Source organism: Prionailurus viverrinus, chromosome A1 (assembly GCF_022837055.1).
Source record: "Prionailurus viverrinus isolate Anna chromosome A1, UM_Priviv_1.0, whole genome shotgun sequence".
Classification (NCBI taxonomy): Eukaryota; Metazoa; Chordata; class Mammalia; order Carnivora; family Felidae; genus Prionailurus; species Prionailurus viverrinus.
Window position 1 is genome coordinate 25,341,554 of NC_062561.1, and position 11,831 is coordinate 25,353,384.

Genomic DNA, 11,831 nt, shown 5'->3' on the forward strand with positions numbered 1-11,831 from the left:
AGATGACCATGGGCCAACAGCGGAGGCTCCACCCAAAGAGTCAGAGGAGCCTCCGTTGATGGCCTCTATAAATCCTTAGGTATTTTGTCCATTCGGCAACAACCAATGACTTTCAGGCTTCCGTCCGCCTTCAGAAAAATCCAAGCCTGGAGCAACAGTTCAAACAGAAAATCCGCCCCCCCTCCTCTTTCCAGCATTCGGTCTTCCTTCCACCCCCACCACCGGGCTCCCTTCTGCCACCTGGCAAATGCCCAGCGCCCTCTGGTGACGACGGTGGATGGAGCCAGTGGCTGCACGCAGTCTTTGAGCGCGACAGAAATCTCGAGGCATTTAACTCTTTTTCGTTGTTTCCTTCTTCGATGGCGTTCAAAGTTCAGAAGTCGTTGGCTCGTTGCAGAACCGGAAACAACATGAAACCGCACAGAACCAATATTCATCTCAGCACACCCCGCCTCCAACGGGCCTCCGCCTAATAATCCACTACTCCGAGGCATCCCTGCACTCACGCACGTGTATGCATGCAGACGTGCACGGATACCGAAGGTTTTCTGGGCTTGGTTTAGACGTCTGTGGCCAAAATTTCGAAAACCACACTCTACACGTTGTTCTGCAACTTGCCTTGTTCGCTTGACAACGTCACCGACATCCCTCGGTATCACTTCGTGATTGCGGCCCAACCGACCGATTCAGTGGGGGTTACCAAACGACAGCCAGCCAGCCAGCCACCTATCTTTGCAAAAACAAAAAGTTTTATTCCAGCACAGCCACACCCATGCGTTTCCCCTACTGTCGACGGCTGCTCTTGTCCCGCAACCCAAAAGTAAGTCATCGTGATAGAGATCTTACAGGCTGTCTGACCCTTTAAAACACTTTTGCAAACCCCTGCCTTGGGGGCACCCGGGTGGCTCAGCTGGTTGTGTCTGACGTCGGCTCAGGTTATGATCTCACTGTACACGAGTTCGAGCCCCGCGTCGGGCTCTGCGCTGACAGCTCCGACCCTGGAGCCTGCCTCGTATTCTCTCTCCCTCGCTCTCTGCCTGTCCCCCACTCCCTCGCGCTCCCTGTCTCTCAAAAACAAACTTTTTTTTTTAATTAAAAAAAAAAAAAAAAAAAAACCTTTCGCCAACCCCTGCCTTAAAACAGCAACCATTCATTTCCTCATGGTTCTGTAGATTAGTAGTTTGGGCAGGGCTCAGCCCGATAGTTCTTCTGCTGGTCTCAGCTAGGGTCACGCGTGTGACTGGCCATTTAGCTAACTAGTCCCAAGGGCCGGGTTCACACGTTGGCAGCTGGTCCTGGCTGTCGGCGTGGGAACACGTGTCCGGATTTCTTCATATGGTGGCCGCATTCCAAGAGGTCACCCTCCAAGGCAGATACAAGTCTGCACATCCACAGTGTCTACTCCTATCATTTCAGGCATTTTTCTTTCGAATTTCTTCTCTTGTTTTATGTTTTTGTCAAACTTGTAAGAGGTCATCGTATATATAGATTTTAATACATTGTCTATCAAAGGCAATTTTACCCTCTATGTTCTCTATATTACACAGTCAAACTTGTCTCTTCTCTTTTATGGATACTGGGTTCTCAGTCTTCATTACCACCGTTTCTCCAAATCCTGGATTGTATTTGCATTTTCCCAGATTTCTTTTGTAATTTTTACTGTTCTCTTTTTACGTTAACTTTTTGATCCATTCATAATTTTATTCTATACTATAATAGGAGATAGGGAACCAACCTGATTTTCTTCTAGATGGAGAACTCCTTGGGCCAGTATCTTTGGTTAAATAAACCAAGCTCTTCCCACTAGGTAGAATCCATTTCTGGATTCTCTACTCTCTGCCACTTTCTCTTTGTCATCACGCTTACTTGTATCAGGTCAGTTTTGAGGCTTTAGAATGTGTTCTGAAATCTGATCAAGGAAAAACCATCTTACTATTGTTTTCATATTTTTTCGCAAGTTCAGATACAATTATTCTTCCACATAAACCTTAAGATCACATTATCCAATTAAAAACTAAACAAACACATTAACACAACACTGCTGGGTTTCTAACTGCAATTGCATTATATTTCTATTAATTTGGGGGAATTGACATTTTTAGAACAATCATGTCTTCCCTTCCAAGCATATAGTATGATTTTTCATTTGTTCATGTAAAATTTTTTCTTACATTTTATATCTTATGTTTCTTCATCGGCATGTTATAAATTTTGTAACTACCGTTAATGACATTTTCAGGCTTTACGTGGGTATTGCTAAAACGGAGAAGAGTTATTATTTTGTACGTTTGGTTGGTATCCAAACACTTTAACAAATTCTGTCTTCTAGTAGATGTTCAGAGAAAATAGTCACATCACATGCAAAAAAAAAGTTTTATCTCTTTTTTCTTATTGTTTCTATTGATTACAAAATCAACAATAATCCAGTCTGTAATAGTGCAAAGTCTGCTATGAGACAATCAACATGGGGCGCCTGGGTGGCGCAGTCTGTTAAGCGTCCGACTTCAGCCAGGTCACGATCTCGCGGTCCGGGAGTTCGAGCCCCGCGTCAGGCTCTGGGCTGATGGCTCGGAGCCTGGAGCCTGTTTCCGATTCTGTGTCTCCCTCTCTCTCTGCCCCTCCCCCGTTCATGCTCTGTCTCTCTCTGTCCCAAAAATAAATAAAAAACGTTGAAAAACAAACAAAAAAAAAAGACAATCAACAGTTGAGCTCAAATGGAAAGAAGAGAACTTTTTACCGGGAACGAGGGAGGATACGGAGGGAAGGTGAGTGAGTGGTGTATACCCAGATCTCCATTATTCTCTCGGACCAATTTACCCAGTGAAACAGGAACCAAACATCTGAGAAATTTCTGGATAATTGCCAATATCCTGGGAAGTCCAGCCTACAGCTATACAGATATGTAAGCTGAAACACCTAAGTTCTATCAAATAGCACCAAACTACAACCAGGAAATAATTAATTTAGAAAGCACGGCTTAACCCCCCAAATCCCAGCTGGCTGTACAACTGATCTTATTAAACTCACAAAAACCCAACTCCACGGTGCACACCATACAAAATACAAAAATACAACTCTGCACGGTTGAACTTTCAGGACTTCATTTGTTGTATTGGTTTTAATGTTTTTGTCTCATGGTATTTTTTTTTTTTATGTTTATTTTTGAGATAGAGAGCACCAGTGTGGGAGGGGCAGAGAGAGACAGGGACAGAGGACCCAATGCGGACTCTGTACTGAGAGCACAGCCCGATGTGGGGCTCAGACCCACAAACTGTGAGATCATGACCTGAGCTGAAGTCAGAGGCTCAACTGAGCCACCCAGGCGCCCCTGGGTTTTTTTGTTTTGTTTTGTTTTTTATTGTCCTTATCGCATTCCCTAGAGCCTTGAAGAAAAAATTGTTGAATAATGGCAGGAGGAGCCATCTCTGTGCAGTTCTTGCTTGACTTTAATATAAGTTGTTTTGCATTGTATTATTCATAATAATATTTGCTGGTGGCTTTTGACAACTGGTCTTCATCATTATTAAGTACCTTCCTTCTGATTAAGTCAGGAACGCCTTCGGGCTAAAAGTAACAGAAAACCTGATTGTGGCTCGAACAAGAAATTGAGAGGGCAGCAGTGACTGGTGTTCATTGAGCAGTTCGGCAAAGTCAAGAACGGAATATGTGGAATGAGGTGGCCCATTCCTACTGTGCCGAAGAGAGAGGACGAAGTGCTCACAAGAATTGTGAAGCCATGAAGAAGAACAAGGGGACAAGGAAAGAGGCAGGGTAAGGGGTGGGCTATAGAGAAGAAAAGGAGAAAATCCTCTGATGTGGAGGGAAAAAGTCCTGCGGCATTTCCTGAAAGACAAAACGGACAACCCATGGAAGATAAGATTTTGATTTTAAAGCTTCAGGGGCACCTGGGTGGTTCGGTCGATTAAGCATCCGACTCCTGATTTCAGCTCAGGTCAGGATCTCACGGTTCATGAGTTCGAGCCTCCCATCAGGCTCTGCGCTGCCAGTGTGGAGCCTGCTTGGGATTCTCATTCATTCTCTCTGTCTCTGTCTCTGTCTCTGTCCCTGCTCATGCTCTCTGTGTCTCTCTAAATAAATAAACTTAAATAAATTATTTAAAAGCTTTAGGTCACAGTGAACCTACAGACCTTCCCAGGAGGCTCCAAACATCACAAAAGTCCGTGTTACTAAATAATGGTGCCCTTCTGTACTGAAGTCCACTCTAGGACACTTCATTACAAAAGCTCACATTTCAGGAACAAATGAACAGAACTGGTAGGCACTTCCACCCAGAGACCTAGAAATAAAAATTCTCTAAGATGTGACAGCACTGGACCCTACAGGCTTCTAACAGAAAGCAAGTGTTGATCGTGGTGGTTTCTTCTTAATGAGAGGCAGAGAGCCGGCCGTTGGGACTTCAAAATAAAGCCTTGCTTTTCTCAGGAGCCCAGCTCTCAGAGTATACATGTTTACCATCAAATGCCTCATGCAAAAATAAGCTGGGCTCCTGGGGCTTCCTTGACTATTTCAGCAACGACTCAAAGCAAAGCTTCAGGCATGCATGCCACCGTCAGAAGGTGGACACGGATTAGCTACACTGGGAAGGAAATTCCTTCTGGCTGCCGTACCACATCAAGTCTTCCTTTATTTGACTAGCTGGACCGGCGAAAGTCTGAGTTGTTTAGAATTCCTTTTCACCCTCGAATGGAAGAGTAAACCAATTCTATCCAAAATATTTAGGAAAAAAAAAAAATTCGTCATCAAGAAGTCTCCAAGTTAGATCCTGGATCGAAATAAAATATACTACACGATTTGTCTCGCGAAAAATCGGCTTCCTTGCCGTAGCGTGGACAAGCTCCAATTTAATGGCGCCATGAAAGTGTTTCCTGCTGTGCTGAGAGGCAAGATCGCATCATTCCTCTGTGAACTATGAAAGAAATCTATCCTTGAGGCCTTGTGGGCAAGAACACAGATTTAGGGGGTCAAAACACCAAGCATTTCCATTCATGACCTCACCACATGAACCCCTAATTAATTATGGGTATCCTAATGTGAAAAATACTCTCATAAGTGAAGGGTGACCTACTCCCATTGATAAGCAGACCACACATCAGTCATAACTCCCCAAACGCCACGAAGGAGCTGCTCGATTTGTATCTGTGTTGAACTTCAAGTGCTGCATAATTTATATCTAAAATCCACTCTCATACGTCTGCTCAAAGACCCACTCTGACCTTCGCTCCCAATCCCAACTGCATTAAAAGGGACTATAAATCACTGGAACACAGCACCCAGTCACAGCCCAGCTCTCTCAAAGCAGGCGAGTTTCTCACCTTGATGAGTTCATCATCCCCTAGAACAGGTTATAAAAATTGTTCACATTTTGAGATAATAGTCCAAGGATTCTTTATTCTACCCTGTGGCTCACTCCTCACCTAGGTGAAGTGTATGCATACAGAAAAAAGGAGCAGCTGGGCTTTCATTTATCCCTTCCTCGAGAAGACCACCCTCGGGCCCATGCTTACACCCACCAATGGACCTGTCCTCAATTTAACAGAGCTCTGGTTTCGTCTCAACAGACCTTATACCCAGGGGTAGCACAAAATATAAGGATATGCTCCTTACATCTAAAGATCTCCTTGGGGTGCCTGGGTGGCTCAGTCGGTTGGGCATCTGACTCTTGGTTTTGGCTCAGGTCATGATCTCACAGTTTGTGAGTTCGAGCCCCACCTGGGACTTCATGCTGAAGTGCAGGTGCAGAGCCTGCTTGGGATTCTGTCTCTCCCTGTCTCCCTCTCTCCCTCTGACCCTCCTGAGCTTGTGTGCTCACTCGCCCTAAGTAAATTATAAATGAAAAAATAAAAATAAATAAAGATCTCCTTGACTCTGGATCAAAAGTGAGAATACATGTTTACATTGTCCTTTCCTTACAGCAAAGCTTTGCTTTAAAGTACAAATATTTGGGGCGCCCGGGTGTCTCAGTCGGTTGAGTGTGCGACTTGGGCTCAGGTCATGATCTCACAGTTCGTGGGTTCGAGCCCCACATCAGGCTCTGTGCTGACTGCTTGCTCAGAGCCTGGAGCCTGCTTCAGATTCTGTGTCCCCTTCTCTCTCTGCCCCTCCCCCGCTCACGCTTTGTCTCACTCTGTTTCTCAAAAATAAATAAATGTAAAAAAAAATTTTTTTGAGTACAAATATTTGATTCCTAAACAACAATATTTTGTTTGCTTTGCCAGGGAAGGAAATCTTTGAAAATTTCTCTCAGTCCCGGATGCAGTTAAATCAGTTGTGCTGATAATGCAGATAGCACGAAGTCTACTCCCCCACCCTCACGGAAAATCATTAGAGAGAACCAGAAGCCCTGAGGCAAACAGGTGCAGCAAAAAGAGGCTTCTCCTAGCAGTTTCCAGGGAGATTTTCCAGAGATCCGGGAAGAACTGTGAGGAAGTCTCACTACCAACGGCCACCCAGCAGTGGGGCAGCTCGGGATTTTCCTTGGCAACCTTGATGTCATCTGTATCTTAGAAGGGGCTCGGTCCATCCAGCGTGGCGGCAGAGGGCTGGTAGGCTGGGACGATGGCCAAGCTTGGCATCCCATGCGTATGTCTAGAGAGGACTAGTGTTCTTGATATTGACATTTGTAGGTCCTGTTCGAGGGGCTCTGGGCCGATGACCCCCACGATGGCGTATCTGACTGAGGCCCTGTCCCCGCAATCTACCAGGAATACATGTTGTTGGCTCCTTGCAGAGGCACACACAACTTAGGAGTATCCTAAATGCAAGCTGACCGCCCTGCTAGAAAGAAGGTGAAGGAGCTTAGAACATACCTCTTTACCTTCTAGTTTATTAAGAGGTTTGAAGTTTCCCAGGCGGGAGATAACACCACAAGAAGAAGAATCTTCCAGATTGGCCACCGTATACAGTACAGTTAGATCTGCTGTACAACCAAATATATGCCGTGGTGAGACTCTCACGTGGTGTTTGATTTCTTTCCTTCTTTTTCCTTCCCCCCCCCCCCCATTTTTAGCTAATTCTTCAGCAATGACTTCTTTCTGGTGGTCAAGGGCTCTGTACAGAAGAGCCAAGTCAACGATGTACTGATCTCTGTGTTCTTCCTATATTCTTGAGCACGGAGACCTTTCTCTGGTCTCTCTTCCTCTGGGGTACAATTTGCATGGCTGGAATACATAAGGAAGGAGGGTGTCCTTCCGTTCTTCAACGAGAGAAGGTATACGAGGGAAACATCACTTCCAGGAGAGGAAAGGCTGATTGCACATGAAGAGGCAAGATTTGCAAAATATTTTTGCACCCCTTGTGCCCTTTAGGAAAAAAAAAATGTTCTCGGAGTTTCAGTTGTCAGGCCAGTTACTCTTAGGATGAGAAGGTAGAAATCCAAATGAGAGTAAGAATCAAGAACGATTACCTACCACTAATCAGGATGTGATGTTTGGAACCCAGTAATGAGTAAGACCCTGATGATGGTTAAAACAAAGCCCCCAGTGCCTGGATTCTAAAAGGGGATAAAGGGGACACCTGGGTGGCTCAGTTGGTCAAGTGTCGGACTTTGGCTCAGGTCATGATCTCACAGCTCATGAGTTCAAGTCCCGCGTGGGGCTCTGTGCTGACAGCTCAGAGCCTGGAGCCTGCTTCAGATTCTGTGTCCCCCACCTCTCTCTCTCTGCCTCTCCCCGACTTGTGCTCTCTCCTCTCTTTCTCTCTCTCTCAAAAAAAAAAAAAGCATTAAAAAAATTTTTTTAAATAAAAGGGGATAAAGGTGGTACCCAACTTTATAAAGAACAGGTGCCCTTGGCAATTGCCAAGTGTTCTGTCAAACGGTAATATCCGGAAAGATGTTCAGTTGGATTCTCCCTGAGTCTGCAGTCGCCTGGAACGATTTGAATAAACGACAGAGAAACCACTGGCATGGCTTGTGAAAAGCAAATGAGCAGCCTACCTTCACTTGGCTCTGTGGAAGAGTGACAGGCAGATGCTAGAAAGCAGTAGACTTTATCTCCAAAAACTTCAGTTAGGCTCTGGGAGCTCTCATTGCCACCAGCAACCTAAGGAATTGGCCTTTGAGTGAGGGATCTTGGGAGCTGGTGGCTGGAGAGGACAGAAATCCCAGCTTTGGGAATGAAGAGAAGACAGAAGGCAGGGGACTCCCCACCAGGCAGGAGAGGGGTCCGTTCACCTCTGTCCTGCTTCAGGGGTCGGCGGATAGGCGGACAGCAGCAGGATTTCTCTGGGCTCTGGGAAGTTACTCCCTTTGGTACTGTCTGGTCTGTCCCCCCTTATCCTCTTTTCCAGGCTTTCAAACAGCTCTGCCAGAGTCAATGTTGAGAAGTAACAACAAAAGTCAACCCGCTTGGGGCACCTGGGTGGCGCAGTCGGTTAAGCGTCTGACTTCAGCCAGGTCACGATCTCGCGGTCCGTGAGTTCGAGCCCTGCGTCAGGCTCTGGGCTGATGGTTCGGAGCCTGGAGCCTGTTTCCGATTCTGTGTCTCCCTCTCTCTCTGCCCCTCCCCCGTTCATGCTCTGTCTCTCTCTGTCCCAAAAATAAATAAAAACGTTGAAAAAAAAATTAAAAAAAAAAAAAGTCAACCCGCTTACTTAACTCTTTCCTAACATCCAGGAACGTGTCTTCATTTGGTGCTGGTGACACTTCCGGTGGCTTCTGTGGATCCTAGCAAAGGAGTCCATTTTCCTTACGCTTACTTTCCTGACCTTGAACCTAAATTAAATATCTACTATGTAACAAATATGAATCATTGCTAAAGTAGCCACTTGTCCGAGTGTGTCCAGGCAGCTCCAATTCATGCCTGTTGTCCTGGCAGAATTATTCCTATCTCCCCCCCTCACTGACATAGGGTCCTGGTGTGGATGATGATACGCTCGCCCCGGAGGGGGGACGTGGGTGGTTCCTCCCCCTCCCCCCCCCCACTAGTCTCTCCTCTCCTCATCATCGCCTATTTCTCTCTAGCTCATTACTTTTCAGCCATACCAGAGATCATGGGTAATTTCTTATTCATATCCCACTTACTTCCAAAAAGGGTGAAAATGCTATACAATGCACTCACTTGACAAATATTTTGTGGGAGCCTGAAGTTCCATGAGCACTATCGGAAGCATAGGTACACACAAGGTTGTTCAAATAAAAGTTAAAATTGAAGACGACGAGAAAACATACGGAGGAGGCTGTTACTGAGTTAGAGACCATGGGGGAAACTGTGCTTGTAATTCCTTCTATGTCTGACCTTGAGCTTCCCAGTAGTAAAACCAAAAAGTAAATTACAATGCATAACATCAATCATCTCGCCTAAGGAAATACAACTTGGACAAAACAGATACTTTTTCTTCTGACACACATTCTCATAGAATCTAATCATCCATTCAGTCGATATTTACTGAGGACTTACTCTGTCCCAGGTAGTGCTCTCGGTGGTGAGCTACAGAAGTGAATCAAACAGAGCAGACGGACAAACGTCTTTGCCCTCAGGGAGCTTCCACCCAGTGGAGCAAGACAGACAATAAATAAAACACATAGTATCTCAGACAGTAGTGAGTGCTACAGAGAAAAAATGAAGCTGGAATGGAGAAGAAAGGGAGCTCAGAGAGGGGCCTGCAGTTTTCATGGGGTGGTCAGGAAACCCTGGCTGAGAAGGTAACCTTCGAGGAGAGACGGGAGGGGGGAAGAGGGAGGGATCATGTGGCTATCTGGGAGGAATCTTCTGGACAGAAATCCCCCCCCCCCACCCCTCCCCAACCCTGAGATGGGGGCATGCGAGACCAGTGTGGCTCCGGTAAGGTGAATCAGGAGCAGATCACCATGACGTCAAGTCAGACACGGGAACGTGGGGGCGGGACAGGAAGTGGAGATCTTGGGTTTTTCCTTCCGGTAAGACAGAAAGTCATGGGATGATTTTGAGCAGAGAATGGGTCATGACCCGACATATTTTACAGGATTATCCTGGTAGAGGAACAACATGCAGAAGTAGAGCGACCAGTCAAAGAGTCTATGAAATTTTCCAGACATGAGAAGGTGGTGAGAAGTGACCAGATTCTGAGTGTGTGTTAAAGGGAAAGGCAACAGAATTTGATAACTGGTTACATGTGAGGGGCGGGGAGAGAGAGAGAGAGAGAGAGAGAGAGAGAGAGAGAGAGAGAGAGATAGAGATACGCCAAGATGGTTCTGAGATGCTTGGCCTGAGCAGTGGAGTTGCTGTTTACCGAGATGACTGAAGGAGGAGCAGACGGTGGGGGAAGATCGGGAGTTTGATTTGGGCCGTGTTAAATGAGATATGCCTACTGGACACCTGAGTATTAATGTCAAGTCAGGCAGGTGGTCAGATACGAGTCTGGGGTTCTCATGAATCCTCACATAAAGGATATGGGTGGTAAAACGAGCAAGGTCTTGATCTTAAGAATTATTGGGGCGCCTGGGTGGCGCAGTCGGTTAAGCGGCCGACTTCAGCCAGGTCACGATCTCGCGGTCTGTGAGTTCGAGCCCCGCGTCAGGCTCTGGGCTGATGGCTCGGAGCCTGTTTCCGATTCTGTGTCTCCCTCTCTCTCTGCCCCTCCCCTGCTCATGCTCTGTCTCTATCTGTCCCAAAAATAAATTTTAAAAAGTTGAAACAAAAAATTAAAAAAAAAAAAAAAAAGAATTATTGTCTGCCAAACTACAAAACACTTGTCTTAGGACCATTTTCTTTCAGTCTGTGATTAAAATCAAGGTCATACCTTTCAAATCACAGCTAAGTGTAGGTATTTCTGGAAACAGCCAAATTAGTACAGCGAATGCCCTAAAACATCTTGCCGTTGGGATTCTAACTTGGAATGAGAATAGAGCTTCCTGAAGCTGGAGGAATGAGCAGTTTACGCAGACCTTTGTCTCTCTCAGCAATGTTTCAGGTTTGCCTTTGGCAAGAGTGAGCTCTTTGATTGCACTTATTCTCCAGGGTAGATAGTTTGGTGGCGGGGTTGACGTTTTGCTATGAAAAGAAAAAAAAAAAGTCTGATAAATTCTCACCCAGATCAAAGCTGGTTTCATCCTTACTTGGAGGCAGGTCACTATAACGCCTGAAAGACCTACCCAAATGTTTCCCTTTTTTTCATTCTTATTTATTTATTTTGAGATAGAGTACACAACAAGCAGGGAAGGGGCAGAGAGAGAGGGAGAGAGAGAATCCCAAGCCAAACTCAGGGCTCGATCCCACAAACTGGGAGATCGTGACCTAAGCCAAAACCAAGAGTCGGGCGCTTAACTGACTGAGCCACCCCAATAATCCCCCCACCCCAGTTTTTCTTTAAAAGGAGCTGTGAATTTACTCAAATGGGCAGCCAAATCCCAAGCTGAGACCTCAGAATGATAAGCTGGTGCCTGGCAACAATTTGGAATCGTCCAAGTTGAGATGTAGTATTTTCCTGGCAAAAGAATGGATCTCAGACAGTGGCTTACGCAGGCAGATGTAAGTTAATCCTTTCCCCAGCCAAATAATAAAAGTGTCTATAATTCTTCCGGGCCATACTAGTCTGGAGGGAAAAAATTGTGCAACTGTCAGAAACGCGGCAGAACTTTCAAAACAACGTAGCAGCAACATAAATGGGAAACCTCTATCACAGTTGGGTTTTGCTTCTGAAAGTATAAAAAAATCACAACCTTTTAAAATTCCTCGAAGCCAGGGACTTCGTTCGTCTTGTTAAGTCTGTATCCCCGACCCTACTCCTAGAACAATGCCGGCACACAGTAGGCATGCATAAGATACTGATAAAGTAATGAATCAATCGACGTTTAAAAATTAAAGCAAAACCTCTGAGCGCCATCTTGTGGAAGT

General features: G+C 45.7%; 1 long non-coding RNA gene across 1 annotated transcript; it reads left to right on the top strand.

Moving 5' to 3' along the window:
• The first annotated feature begins 533 nt into the window (after positions 1–533).
• Positions 534–6,973, top strand: LOC125160123 (uncharacterized). Its single transcript, XR_007150143.1, has 2 exons — positions 534–820; positions 6,237–6,973. It is a non-coding gene; the product is annotated as an uncharacterized LOC125160123 (long non-coding RNA).
• The last annotated feature ends 4,858 nt before the right edge of the window (positions 6,974–11,831 follow it).